Raw genomic sequence first — 16,075 nt, 5'->3', positions numbered from 1 at the left:
TTGCAGATAGTTGCTGTTGCCTTGTTGCAGTGTGCCTGTACTCTATCCTAATTTACACCTCTGGAATATTAAGAAAACATGGATGCCTGTTGAGAAAATGTAGAGCAGAAAAACATGGACAGACAAAAGAAACTAGATGACAAACAAGCATTCGTATCATTCTTTCTGTCTGTGTTTTCTCTGCTCAGTTTGTCAACATGTGGAACAACAAGCCCAAACAGCCACAAGCTGAAGAACGCCTGGCTTTCGTCATTCCATCTAATACCTGGTGTCACAGAGCCACTTTCGATTGCAATCAAGCCTGATATAGATCAAATTTCTTGATTGCAATTGACAGTGACAGCTGATAACACTGTCCAATTAAGTGATCCTCATGGAGTTTCAGGTGTTGCAGGTCCAAGGGACTTGTCAAATTTGTCTAATGTGCTGTAAAAATTTCAACATAAAACATTTTTTAAAGGAAAATATTTCGTTTGTCATTGTGAATAGGGCCGTTATCATCAGCTGATTGTATGACACTGTTCTCGAGATATTCTTGCTCCTCATTATTATTCGCTCAATTATGCTATTCCTTCATTCTCTCAGTTTTCTGTTTCATTTCTATATTTATGATTTCAGTAGTCTTCAGTATGTAAACAATTGTCCTAAAAAAATTCAATGCTACTTATAGTGCTTGGATCCACACTAACCTTTGGCTAAGCATCGAGACACTGTATCAAACAAATGGTAGTCAGCCTATGATCGCGATAAAGAGGCTCGAACGCGATGCGCATATTAATCCTAATGGAGCAAGATCACGATTGAAAGTGACCATGTGGTACCGGTGTAATCGCAACGTGAAAATACAACGAGAAATCAATTGGAAAGCATTCAACGGAAAAATCATTGGCAGTGCACAACGGAAATTCCGTTGAACTCTCGTTGTGGTGAGTCAACTGGTGTTGAAATTTCATGTACTTTGACTTGACTCAATTATAGTACAACAAATCGACAATGGAAATTCAACACCCATTTTCGTAAGGGTGTCGCCCACCGAAACTGGATTTCGTCCTGTTTGCGTCACTAAATTGCCAGCCAACGCGCTAAAAGATGTTCTGATCTGAGAACAAGATATAAAGAACGATATAACGGAAATAAATCATATTTCTATGTTACCATGTTACACGATTCCTTATTCATGGTTAAGCCGAGAATTCTGTCAGCCTAATCGGCGTGGATGGCGGTATTCATAAGCAATCGGTAGACATTCAATCATCGGTAGATATCTTTTTTCTGCTCGAAATATCCACACTTGCGCACTGCCAATGGTGTATGATATTGAAGCGGTTTTTCGGAACGAAGGGTCACGTGACGCACCGCCGAGCGCAGGATAAAAAGAGAACGCAGCATGTAACGCCTCCTACGTTCGCAACCATGAGCACGCCATATGGGAGGCCTCGTAATCACGACACTCCCATCCCTCCGCACCCTTTATCGAGTACGGCGTTAGGGCTCGCTGCGAAACGAAGTTCTCGTACGGGCGCCAATGATCTGGTGGCCGCCCGAGCGATGGCAACAGATGCGATGCCTGCTGTCGAACGAGCACCACTTGCGCCAGCTCTCCTCGCCAAGAAACTTAACGCTTTAAGCAGCAGCGACGTATAACATTTCCTAAAAGAAAAGATAAAGAAAAAACTTAGCCGCGAGCAGAATCTCGTGCGCAAGCACTCTTGTGTAGGGTTGCGTCACCAACACAGCACGCGCCTCGCTTCACTGGAAGCGCGTATTCGGGAGGATGTATAGAGCGAGCAGACTCTGCGGCAAGGAAGTGCAAAGACCGCTGCGCGCTCGAAAATAATCATGCTCAACAACAAAAAAAAATTTTAAACGCGAAAGCTGTTCAGAGGCAAGCGGGCCCGCTAATTTCGCGTCATCTGTTTCTGGCGTCACTGGCCTCTGGGAAGCGTGCACGGGCGCGCCGTTTTCTGGTAATTAATTAACCGCTTAACAGACAGCGACTACCGGCGGACAGCTTCGCTTCGTGGGAGCCGGTCGCGGGCAACCGCCTTCCCCGCTCATCGGCCGCGTTCCCGCTTCTTCGAGGTAACCTGATGGTGCTGACCTCCCGGAGAGAGAGGCGCCGCCACCCGTAGCTCCGCGTCGCGCAGGGTCAGAAACGGCCACGTCGTGTGAAGATTTATCTGCGCGCGACCGGGAGGTCTACTACCTGGTGACTGTGAATTAATTTTCTCGTTTACATTTTACGTTTTTGCCCTTGCCCCTACATATACTTCTATCGCATGTTCTCGAACGTGGCGAAAAGAGGCAATCGGCAGCCGGCTTCTGCGATGTATACATTCATCGTGACCTTTGTTCGCATCAAGGAACGCTTTTGTGCTTCTTGAACCCCTTGCGGAAGGCGCTGTGCTCCCTCCGTTTGCTCGCGTTCACTTCCTGCTAATCTGTGGATGTGCCTCAAAGAGGCTCTCCCTCGATTGAACTGTTTTATCAGCATTTATTTTGCTTCCAGTAACCGCGGTAACTCACGAGGTACGAACTGGAATGTATCAACTCGAGTACACATAACTTTTTCCCACTTGCCACAATTCATGCGCCGACACTTGATTACGCATGGGAATTAATATTTCCAAATTCACGTTAAGCTCTTAGTGTGCGCAGTGTGCGCTTCTTTTATGCTCTAGGAGCTGTGAAACTTTCTAATCATACCCGTATTGTTCTATCGCATAGCGTTTTTCTTTTATTCAGCTACCATTTTGGTATAGCGGAATATTCAGTAGTCCAAACTTGACATATTGTAACAGGTAAAAAAAAAGTGCAATCACAATGACGACAAGAAGGTATTATCACCGTGGTGCCCTGCGGATTGCAACCCTGAGTCCGAGAAGATTTAGTGGTCGTGCTGGTTCACTTTCGAAAAACTGCCACATCGCGAACAAAATAAATAAATAAGGGAGAGACGCAGCACTCTAGATGTAAACAGTGTAGATTACACGTGCGCCGTATCACCACATTTCCTCTAAGACTCCGCTTCTTACTCCGATTCCTTGCTTCTAATCAAGCGTTGGAACGAATGACGGTTATACAAGGTCTTATTTGGGGCTCGTTGGTACAACATCGTTAGGATGGCCGTGCTACACCCTTTCTTGTCTAATTTATTTCTTTTATTTCATGCGTACAGTTAGCCTCCATATATGGAGTTGGTCGCCGGACCTGAGAAAATACATTGCATGAGAACATAAATGACCAGCTAATCCGCAATTGTTTATACTGCAACTAGCAGGAACACGTAGTAAGCCGTATAGTAAGAGGGTGTGGCCTTCCTGGGCCAGCCTTTAACGAAGATGAACTGCACAAGCTGAAGAACAACAAAAGAAGCACATCGAAACTAGTCGAAAGCAGTGTGCGGTGACTGTATGCGATGTTTAGTATCACGATACCTAATTGTAGACATACTTTTCAAGCATATATATAGGAAGAAAATCGTCAGGTCAGCAAATTATAATATCCTTGTGCAAACAATACCATTCCCTTGTTGCCTGTGAAAAGAATGAATACCTGAATGTGTCAGTGTGAATACTATGTTAAACTAAATGTTGACAATGTTTAGATAGAGTGCTTCGCCGTTGAGAGAAAGATACAAATGTATGGCTGTTTCGGTTGTAGACCCCATTGAAGAGGTCAAAAAGGAACTTCAGGCATACAAATTTTGCACACTTGCAATTTTCTGGAGACAAGCTCTATTGAAGAGCTCTGTCGGGGAATCATTACAGTTGTATTTGCTATAAATGAATCTTTTGGCTTTCCGCTGCAGTGCTTTTAGGCGTTTTATGCACTGTTTGCCAAGAGGCAACCCACAGGCAATACCATATTTCAGTACAGGATGAGCCAATGAGGGGTGGGCTAGCATCGTAGTGTCGGGTGACGCAGATATTATAGTGCATGTGAGCGAACAGAGCGCTGAAAGTGTATTAGAAGATATGTCTACGCATGTTCGTCACATTTAAAATCAGATGATAGAACAATGACCAAGTATTTATATTCATCAATCGTTTTTATTTATTGATGTTTGATCGTGTAGGTGAATTCGTGGGTGTTTTTTCCTGCTTATTCTCATAAAAACACTCTTGTCTAAATTAATTTTCACTTTCCGTGTCACAGCAATTTGCTATTTGCTCATTTTCGTGACAGTGTTACTTGATCCCCATGGTATCTTATCTCTCTTTATATATATAATGCAATCGTCCGCAAACGCGCACATTGTTCATTTCATGTTATTTGCCGTGTATTAATTATTGTAATGAAAAGAGATCGATGCTAAGAGTGTCCTTGTGGTGCTCTGGATGACGCTTTTACCCAATCCAATTGCTGACGTTCAATTTCAACAAATTGCTGTCGGCATGAAAGGTAAGCTTTTATCCCGCTTAATGTACTGTCAGATCTTAGAATGCATTGCACTTTGCTGAAGAGTTTAGGATGTGATACCTGCTCAAAGGCCTTTGATAGATCCAAAATATTATATCAGTCTGCCCGCGGTTATCAATTGTTAGAGCGAATTTGTCATGCAATGATTGTATCAACTGCGCAACCATTGATAGTCCTTTTATGAAACCGTGTTCGTTGTTGTTAAGCAAGTTATCCTCGTCAGTAATGATTACGATCTGTTTGAATGTGATGCGTTCGAGAATTATGTAACATGTGCAAGTTAGCGAAATTGGCCAGTAATGTGATGGGCTTGTTGCGTCTCCTGAATTGCCAATCGGGACAATCTTCGCTATTTTCCAGTATTTCGCCACCCAGGACGATTCTAGAGATAAAGAAATAAGAATTATGTACTTCTACACCCATTATTTGTACTTCCTGAGAAAGGTAGTTGAAATTATATGTGGGCCGCAAGATTGTGTTAGTGTCAATGTTAAGCAGCTGTGTGGGTATACCCGAATCCGTTAGCTCTAGGTCACTGAGTATGTTGCCGCTTCCCCTCAGCTGTTCGTCTAACTCTGGTGAAGTTCCGTTGTCTGTATAGTAAAAACGTATTTAAAGTGATTATTAAATTTATTAGCCCTTGGGAAAGCACTGTTACGGGGCAAGTTTTATCGCTTATGGGTGTTCGCGTTAATATACCTCCAAAATTTTGAGAAGCCGTCTTTATGAAGTTGCTAAACTTCATAAGTCCATGCACGTATATTTCGTCCGCCTTGTCCCTGCTCTCAACAAATAGGCAATTTGCTAATTTTCTCAGATTAGCAGGAAAGCGATATCTTATTAAGTTTCATCAGCCTTCACATATTGCATTTCACGTGCATTACGTCTCCACTAATCGAAAGATTTAATTTACGCATTTACTGTGATAGAGCTATCGCGGAAGACGCAAAAAAAATTGTGGAAGTGATAGTATAAAAGCAAAAAATGTTGACATCATCCCCTTTTTTCCACTCATGTATTCATGGAATCAATTTTTGGGCGTACTGACGATGGCAGTGATCGCCAACATTTGGTTGCTTTGTCGTTCGAAATGGAGTATATTCGTTCCCATGCTATGCTTTCTACGGAAATGTTTTCACTGGCTAACCTTAGATCAAGAATAGTGCTGTTCATAAATGCCATACACGTTGGCTTCTGAATGATTTATTTTAAACTGCTATTGAACGCCAAATCAAGCACTGGCTCAGCGCTGTCTTCATTGAAAACACCAGCATAGTACAACTCCCATTTTATACCTGGCAGATTGTAATACCCTGTGAGAACAACCTTTGTTTCATCTTGGCGGTGATGCTGCAGGTAATCATATATTATATGTAATGACACCGGACCAAAATTCTGTGCTCTGTAGATTCTACCAAAATAAAGTTCATAAACGCCGATCGTGATCTTACAAAAGAGTGCTGCTTGGGCGGTAATGTTGGGTAGGCGTGTGATCTGAATGTGGTATATATGTGACGTGCGCCTGAGTAAAATAAACAGTTGTAGGTCTCCGTACGTTTTGTCCGTGTCTCTCTTTTTATTGTCCCTAGCGTAGAAATTGTATACATATAGCACCGTTAACCGAACGAGATTAAATCGTGGTCCCTTACCATTATCCGTTCACGTTCGGTTAACGGTGCTACAATTTTACGAAGTGAAGATACACAAAGAAGAAAGTGTGCGTTAAAGGACAAAGGGATTTCAGTTAATATCCCAGCTCATATTAAGAAAAATTTGCGGAGCTGGAGGGATCATTAAATCTACAGAGCGAATAACCGGTATACACAGTCACTATATAGTATACAGTCGAATTACAACAAATGATTGAGGACCTTAACAAAGTGTAAGAGTGGGGTTGAAGACTTTTGTGCAGAATACAAATATAATGTTTAATAGCCTGACAATAGAACAAAAGTTCGGAATCGCTAGTCACCCTGTACAGCCTGCAAAGGAGTAAGTTTATCTAGGTCAATTACTCACAGGGGGCCCTGATCATGGGAAGAAAACTTACAGAAGAACCTAAATGGGTTGGAGTGCATACGGCAGGCATTGCCACATGATGACTGGGATCTTGCCACTATTATTGAAAAGAAAGGTGTACAATCATCGTATTCTACCTGTGCTAATATATGGGGCAGAAACTTGGAAGTTAAGAAAGAAGCTAAAGAACAAGTTAAGGGCCTTGCAAAGAGCAATAGAACGAAAAATGTTAGGCGTAACATTCAGAGAAAGGAAGAGAGTGGTGTGGATCAGAGAGCAAACTGGGACAGCTGATATTCAAATTGACATTAAGCGAAAAAAATTTTGCGGGGCAGGCCATGTATTACGTAGACTGGATAACCGGTGGACTATTAGAGTTGCAGGATTGGTGCCAAGAGAAGGGAAGCGCAATCGAGGACGGCTCAAATCTAGGTGGGCTGATAAAATTAGGAAATTTGCAAGCTCAAGTTGGAATCAGTTGGCGCAGGACAGGAGTAATTGGAGATTACAGGGAGAGCTATTAGTGCTGCAGTGGACATAAAAATAGGCTGATGATGATGATGCAGTCAGGCGCGTAGCCAGGTGGGGCACAACTGGCACGTGCCTCTCCCCGGCCCGAAATATTACAGCAAAGCTGCGTATGGCTATTATCTCGGGATTCGTTCGTTTCCGTCGACACAAAACTATCATTTTCAATGGCTCATACCCAGTGAACAATGGTTCGTACACCAGTAAGCAAGTAAAAAAATGCAATGTCTCATACTCCCATGAGGCAGAGGCTACAAGCACTCAGCAAAGTGAAGCGAACAGTATATACATTCTTTTGGAACACGCCTACAACATCCATAACAGTATACGTTTCAATAAAGAACAAGTAAAAAAAAGCATCCTAACCACATAATTGATGATAAGGCACCCAACTTTGCATGTGTGGTTGTGTGCGTGTATGCGAAATGAATGAATTGACTTCCGGGGTGTTGGATGCCAAAACCACGATTTGGTTATGGGCACTCCGTAGTAAATAAGTGACTCCGGAACAGGCACGTACCCAGGATATTTTTTCGGGGGGGGGGGGCCACCCACCTCCATCATCATCATCATAATCATCATCATCATCATCACCAGCCTGTTTTATGTCCACTGCAGGACGAACGCCTCTCCCTGCGATCTCCAATTACCCCTGTCCTGCGCCAACCGATTCCATCTAGCGCCCGCGAATTTCCTGATTTCATCGCTCCACCTAGTGTTTTGTTGTCCTCGATTGCGTTTCCCTTCTCTTGGTACCCATTCTGTAACCCTTATGGTCCAACGGTTAACTATCCGGCGCTATACATGACCTGCCCAGCTGCATTTTTTCCTCTTGATGTCAATTAGAATATCGTCTATACCCGTTCGCTCTCTGATCCAAACCACTCTCTTTCTCTCTTAACGTTATGCCTAGCAATCTTCGTTCGATCCCTCTTTGCGTGGTCCTTAACTTCTTCGCAAGTCTCTGCCCCATATGCACTGGCAAAATGCACTGGGAAATGCACTGGCAAATGCATTGGCACTGGACATATTGCACTGGCAAAATGCACTGATTGCACACCTTACTTTTCAATAATAATGGTAAGCTTCCAGTCAGGAGCTGGCAATGTCTGCCGTATGCGATCCAACCTATTTTTATTCTTCTGTGAATTTCCTTCTCATGATCAGGGTTCCCTCTGATTAATTGACCTAGGTAAACGTACTCCTTAAAAGTCTCTATTGGCCGACTGGCCATCCTGATCTCTTGTTCCTTTGCCCGGCTAATTATCATTATCTTCATCTTCTGCATAATAATATTCAACCCCACTCTTACACTCTCTCTGTTAAAGTCTCCAATCATTTGTTGTAACTCGCCTGCATTGTTGTTGAATAGAACAATGTTATCGGCAAATCAAAGGTTGCTGAGATATTTGCCGTTGATCTTTACTCCTAAGCCTTCCCAGTTCAATAGCTTGAATTCTTCTAAGCACGTAGAAAATAGCTTTGGAGAAATTGTGTCTCCCTGTCTGACCCCTTTCTCTATAGGTATCTCCCTGCTTTTCCTGTGTAGAATTAAGGTAGCTGTAGATCGATATTCTAACGCGAAAGACGAGTCAGTAAGACGAGAAACTTTTTACAGATTATATTGACAACGGTTGATGCGCTGACCGGTTAGATTCACAGCGCGAGCCCAGTTCGTTCTTCCTCCTCTTTTCTGGAATGATGGCGCCCACGCGCTTCGTTCAAACAAATACCTCACGCATGTAGCAATATTTTCCAAGCTTTTTACGTAAGCGTTCTGTACTCCTTGATTACGTAGTGCCTCTACGATTGCTGGTATCTCTGCTGAATCAAATGCCTTTTCGTAATCTATATAAGCCACATAGAGAGGCTTATTGTACTCTACAGATTTCGCGATAACCTGATTGATGACATGGATGTGATCCATTGTAATGTATCTCTTCCTGAAGCCAGCCTGTTCCCTTGGTTGACAAAATCCAGTGTCAACCTTATTCTATTGGATAATATTTTGGTAAATATTTTACATAATACTGGGAGCAAATTATTGGTCCCATAATTGTTCAATTCTTTAACGTCTCCTTTTTTTGAATTAGTATAATGTCTGCATTGTTGCAGTTTTCTGGGACCCTTGCAGTCGATAGACACTTCGTATAAAGAGCCGCCAGTTTTCCAAGCATTATGTCTCCTCCATCTTTGATTAAATCGACTGTTATCCCACCTTATCCTCCTGCTCTTCGTCGTTTCATGTCTTGCAGGGCCCTTCTGACCTCATCGCTAGTTATAGGAGAGTTTCTGTATCCTGTTCATTACTGTTTCTATGTGAACTATCGTGACTCCTCTGGGTACTGTATACAGGTCAGCTTAGAATTTTTCCGCTGCTTTTACTGTATCTTCGAGATTGCTGATGATATTATCCTTCTTATTTTTTAGTGCATACATCATGGTTTGTCCTATGCCAGGTTTCTTTTTTACTGATTTCAGGCTGGGTTCATTTTTTTACGGCTTCTTCAGTCTTTGTCATGTTATAGTTTCGAATATCAGTTATTTTCGCCTTGTTGATCAGTTTTGACAGTTCCGCGAATTGCGTAACGCTGTGCGGCCGCCAGTCCCATACAACCGCGTAGAGCGCAGGACTCTGCGATCCTAGACGTACTGCGCTCACCGCGAAAGGTTAGAAAAACACCCACATGAGCACAGCAGAGAAGTGGCTACGTGAGGCAGTTCGACCGATAACTGTAGAAGCGTCATTCAAAACAATTGTTCTCCACTTCCAGCGGCGTTTTTTCTCTACTTCCTTTTTAAATAAAAAGGTGTTGATCCATAAATATTCTCATAAACATCGGTTAACTTTTTTATTATTCGCTTTTGCTTGCAGTTTGGTTGTTGCCTTGGCTCTCTCCCTTTGTAGATCGCTTAATTTCTCAACTCCTTGCGATTTTTGTTTCCAGTTGCCAAATTTGCAGGAAAAGTGCTATACAGTTAGGGAAAAACAGACGAGGTAACGGGCGACAGTCATCTTGCTTATGGGTTTAAGGGTTATTGCAGGGTTCCATGATGGACGCTCTTTCACATTATTTTATTTCCCACCTTATCTAACCCCTATCACGTCTGTATGGTTCCGGACATCTGCCAGCGTCGCGGCGAGCCGTAACTCAAGGAAATAATGAAGCAAAGGGATAAGTTAAACGAAATTGGCATTTTCTCCAGCCGCAACTCGTTCCATGAGAGTGCAGGCCAGCTGAGTAACAGCCGCATCCCTCTCCTCTCTCCTGGTCCCAGGATCAGCCTAAACAAAGAAGGTTGAACTAACAAAAGCAACAGCTATGCGCGTGGCGGTTGAATAGATGGTGACAACTGAACGAATCTCGCGTTAATCACGCGGGTGCGGAATCTACGAGAAAACTGTCCTTCACATTACAAGAGATGGCGATAACTACCGCCATCTAAAAGGAGTGAAAAAGGCAGCATAATGCTGACCGATGATCAGCTGCGGAGTCTCAACATTGATCTGGCGGCGCTTTAGGAATGTGTGAGGAGTGGTGGCGTGGGTGGGGAGGGGGGGGGGGTGTATGCCACTTTATTTCGGGGGGGGGGGGGGGGTACGTGCCTGCTCCGGAATAATCTTTATCACCATGAGATATTTAACGTGCCCCCAAAGCACGGCACACGGGCGCTTGTGCATATCGCCCTTATCTAAATGTGGCCGCCGCGGCCTAGGTTTGATCTCGCAACCTCGTGCTTAGCAGCGCAACTCCATAGCCGCTAAGCCACCGCGGTGGGTTCTGCGTATGCGAGTGTACCGAATCGCGCTCAAATTATTTTATCGAGATGGCTTATCAACTAGCCCAACAGCAAGTTATTCTAACGTTAAGTAATGTTCTTAGTATTACTTATTGCAGTAGAAATGTGCTTGCTAATGACTTAGCAAGCACGGTGTTAGGTACGCACAACAAAAGCACATTCCACTCGATCACTGCGAACATTTGCTGTCACAAGGCTGGCGTGATGAAGAACGCGTGCCTTGGGGGGAATGAACTCTACAGGTTGTTTCTCGCTTCTGCGCATGTCTGACACTTGAGATTTGCGACATTGATCCTTCGCCACCCTCTTGGTTCGAATCGGCATTCTATTTTTGCATAACCACAAGCTTACTGACATGTGTGCTTGACTGAACAGCTTGAAATAAAATGAAAGAAACGCGCAACCATCTCAACACTCAACACAATGACAACAACAGTGCAATGTAGGTGCTCCGCTGAGTATACTTAGGGATGCTGCGAGAAGAGAAAACTAAAGAAGGTGATTACTTGGAGGAGGATAGGTTTCCTTGCTTAACTTCCACATCATATGAATGTAGCGCAAACGCCTCATACCTGCATAGAAAACGACGTGCAAAAATGCCCGCCTGAGCTCCGCCCTCTAGCCCCGCCGCGCTTTATTTATCGAGTGCGGCCCCCTCCAGGAAAAAAAATGCCTAGCTGCACTTCCGTATACAGTTCATTATCCACTATAGTATACAACATGGTTACAAGGAACAAGCCTATGCTATAAGAACAGTCCAATATATCAGGTTAGTCGATATCCCAAACTCGCCCACTAACGAATTCATAGGAACTTTTCTCACGCGCTCGTTATCTGCCATTTCGTTATGTCCAGCGGTAATACGAGAAATTAATTTATTACAAATGAAGCTGCATGCAGTAGGCAATAATTTTTCCTTTTTCCTTGAAACTGTACTTAATCCCTAAGCATGACGTTCCTCGATGGACCAGATTGTGTATAGACCTGCTTCATTCCACATCCCTCAACGTCGGCTTCTCCTGTGCTTGTTGTACTCTTTGGCACGCTTTCGTGTATTCTCTCGCGTATGCTTGAAAAACCAAAGGCATGAGAAAAAAATGAAGCAGTAAAAACAACTCCCCTGAATTTAGCGTCCGCGGCATAGAAGCGGCTTTATGTCTGCTGGGGATAGATGTTCCCAGTATGATGTCTACTGCGTCCAGATAAGCAGTTTCTTTCGAGATAGTTACTAAAGCAAATAGCTTCATCAGACCAGTTTTCTTATATGTAACCGTTCGCGTGGGCAGATACCGTAGGTAGTGAGGTCTAACAAAACGACAGCTGTCACGAGGGGAAAATGCGAGAAAATGGCAAAGGTATGCATGCCCGAGACATTGGGAGGTGTGTAAAAATAAATTACGTGGTTTTACGCACCAAAACGACCATCTGATTCTGAGGCACGCCGTAGTGGGAGACTCCGGAAGTTTTTATCACCTCTGGTTCTTTAGCGTGCACCTAAATCCAAGTACGCGGGTGTCTTTGCCCCCATCGAAACCCATCGAATCCCGGCCGTGGCCGGGTTTCGATCCTGCGTCCTCGTGCTTAGCAGCCCAACGCCATAGCCACTAAGCTACCACGGTGGGTACTGCGAAGTGTGTACTTTGTCACGACAGACGCATGCGTGTGATCATTACCTAATAGAGTATTCGCCTGCCGTGCTGGAAGACGGAGATTCAACCCTATTGTTGTTCTCGAATTTTTTACAAGCACTATAGGCGGACGTCACCCAATTCAGAAATATCTAACAGAAAACTCGAGGTGTGTATCGCCCACGCAGTGGCGTCACAGCATGTGCACAAAATCTCAAAAGTCACATTAATCAAGCGAACAGTTTTTTTGCTGACGTTATACTATTAGCTTACTTTGGCAGTCATCATCGATGGCTTATGTGAGCACAAGTCGTTAGGAAATTTCATGTGTTCCTTTTAGAGAAAAATTCACTCCATTCGTGTTCGTTATATTCCGATTCCAATGTTGCAGAGTTGGTGCCAACGGAAGGGAAATGGAAGGAAGGGAAGGGAAACGCCGTCGAGGATGGCAGGCAGTTTGATGTTGTGAATGAGATAATAAATTTTACAGGCAAAAGATGAAGTAGGATATCAAAAGACAAGCGTAATACTTGGAGATAGCTGAGACGGGCCTTCCGTGAAATGAGGGGGAAGAAAACTTGGTACTGGCAGGAACAGGATACACGCAATGAAAGACAACACGAAAATAGCGTCAGCTGATCATGCAAGAGCCCCAGAAGATTCTATTGGACATTATACAATATTCAAAAGAACGACATAACCAGTTAGTCCTGCAGAACAGAATTCTAAATCTACCCTATATGAAATCCTATTGTACATTGCTTGAGCAACACATTTATAAATGCCTGGAAAAATCGTTCTTACCTCCTCGCAGAAGTCAAGAGCGAGTTTATAATCGTTGAGCTGAGTGACTTGGGTACGCATTAAGCATGCGAAAAGAAGGCGCAATATGCTAAGTTTTCTGTGAGCTTTCTATACAGGGAACATATAAATCTATAGAATATGCATCTGTCGAAGTTTATTGCACAAGTTCTACTTCAGACTGGAATGCTTTTCTCCTCCCTTTGTTCTGCACTTTCAGTGCGCCAATAAAATCATTGTTTTTGCATAGTAATGAAATGTGACAATTGTTTATGTAACTGCAGCTTTAGCCAATTTTATATCAAGTGCCTGCAAATAAAACAGAAATGAACTTTGATAAACTCTCATGAACGTTATTTATGCGGCATGCCCAGATCGGATGTGCCTGAGAAATAGTGCCTAAAATGTGCATCTCGAGGCGCGTTCTGTATCAAAGTTCCGAATTTGAACACAGAAGTCATGGTGATATGGCTCATTCTAGCATTAACTTTTGTTTAGTTGACGTGCAAATGGAGTTGGTCCAATTTCAAACATAGGGAAATAGGGCCAGTCATTCATTAGCTCCCGCTTCCAGATCTCCAAAGCACGATTAAAACCGCGGCATAACGTAATACAGAATGATCGCTGCGATTGAGCCTTCAACTGGACACGGTCACTCTTTGTCGGCGGATCCGAGTTCGGACGTATGAGAGGATAGTTGCGAGGCCCGCACACGCATATAGCGGTCGCGTACGCACCCTTCCATGCATAACCGTGGGAAAAAAACAACTCGTGCGTACGCAATCATGTCTGCGATCCTTGTACCATTTCGTGGCGCTGTGATTATTTCTTTGTTTTATGCTTGTTACGTTTGTAGACCTGCACTGGACCCTGTACGCTGTCATGGCAAAGGCCACAAAGTAAATACAAAATCGACCGTTGGCTTAGCGTGGCGGCTGGGAAAAAAGGCTCCATAGCCAAACGGCACGTTTCCGAAAGCGGGCAGGTGCACGTCGCGCGGTTAGTGACACTTTTACAACCTTCCCTGCAACCACAGGGAACAGCGTGATGCGTTAACGTGCCGAATGGCTGGCCAGCTGGTGTCGATATCACTGCATGAGAGCAGTCCGTTACGGTTTCGGCGTGTGTCACGCTCAGCGTGGCTTAGCCGTTGCGATTTCCTTATTTTTGTTTAGTCAATTGTTCATGACTGAGCAGCGTAGTACGAGTAAGAATATAATTTCCTCGAAAAATTACTAAAGGAAACTTTGGTGCTAGCATTTATAAAGCCGCGAAAGTACGGCTGTTCAGCCAGGAGTGATTAGGAGTTAATGCATTTGGCGTAACCTCGTCCTTCTTCCTTCAAACGGCTTTGCGACTATGCACATTGATGAATTGAAAGAAAGTATTGCGTTATAAATCAGATCATACTCAACGATTACGCACGCGCAGATACCAATAATTTGCTGTCTTTTTAGCAGAAGGAGTGCTTGCAAATTTAGAACGATAGAGCACAATAAACAAAGCCACAGTAACACCTGAAGCCACAAGCGTGAAGATCATACAAATCGATGCAAAAATCTTCAATTCCCATGGTGGCTGAACGATCGCGGTACCAGTGTTGTCTCTAGTAATTTTAGTAGGAAACTCTATGCCATTGAGCAATATTGAAATGTGCAAGTGATAATCTTGTAGAACTTCAAAATGGCAGATATACTTCTGCACTTCGAAACTGCAGCTTAAGATACGGAAGCTCCCATCTAGAGACCGTACCTATAGGCCGAGCTTGTTCGTTGACCATTCTTCCCCCAGGACGGCACATTTTCAAGGAGCGCGTAATAGAAAATTAAGTTGAACTGCGTTGGTGTGTAAAGGTTTCTATGATGCCATAAGAAGCCGCTCCTGCCACGTGATATTGCTAAGCCAGAATGCACGCAAAAAACGGAAGCTAGGTGGCGACGCCCAGTGGGAGATCCTCTATTAGTTCGTTGTGAAGCCATTAGTTTAGACGGCGCCTCAGAGAGCCTAGTTAACTCTTAATCGGTATAAATAGACTGCTGTACCCTAAGGAAGCCATAGACCGTACATAGCAACTTTATATACAGTGCTCATTTACTACACCGTAACTGCCTTTATACCGCAGAAAAATAATATTGAAACCCGCGACGTCCCATGAGGCACCGGTGCTAAGGTTTTGGCGAGAAGCATAAAAACAGAAATTTCGGCCTTCGTTCTTTTTTACGGCTAGTAATCAAGTACTTAATAGGAAATTAAAAAATAGAGAGAGAGAGAGAATGATGAAAGAAAGCTTTATGAATACAAATTTTTGCATCATAGCCGTCTTAGTCTCAACTTGTGTTGTTCATAGCTAAATATAGGGTATCACCTAACGTCCGTCGCATGACTGACTTTAGACGCTCTTCGGGAGCGGGCCAGATTAATGCTTTGTAAAACGTGTTTGGTGAAAGCAGTTGTTCTCCTGTTCCAAGTTCGTTAACGTAGCTTATTTTGCAAGAGTGTCCGGGCTATTTGCTCCTTTTTTCGGCATTCTGTGGATTCCTTTAGAGAAAGCAGAGATATGGTTTGTCTGCAAACTCAAACGTGGAAACACAGATCGCGACGCCAGCTTTACATTCCAGTGCGAGATCCCTGTGGCGCTGATCAATTGCTTGTCGTTTGATTACAGAATGTTCAGTGTATGTACGCTACTAAATGACAGATACCTCAAGTGGTCGTCGTATGTCATCACTTTCCTTTTTTAAGTAAAAAAAAAGAAGCAAGCAAATCATGCAGAGACAGAGAAGTGGTTAGATGTGAAAAGGAAAAGTTGGCGCTAACTTCTGCAGCCCTTTAGGGAGCACGTCTCAGCACCAGATCCAAAACACTCCTAGGCATCT

Source organism: Dermacentor albipictus, chromosome 5 (assembly GCF_038994185.2).
Source record: "Dermacentor albipictus isolate Rhodes 1998 colony chromosome 5, USDA_Dalb.pri_finalv2, whole genome shotgun sequence".
NCBI classification, from domain to species: domain Eukaryota; kingdom Metazoa; phylum Arthropoda; class Arachnida; order Ixodida; family Ixodidae; genus Dermacentor; species Dermacentor albipictus.
Note: the sequence above shows the minus strand (reverse complement) of the source record.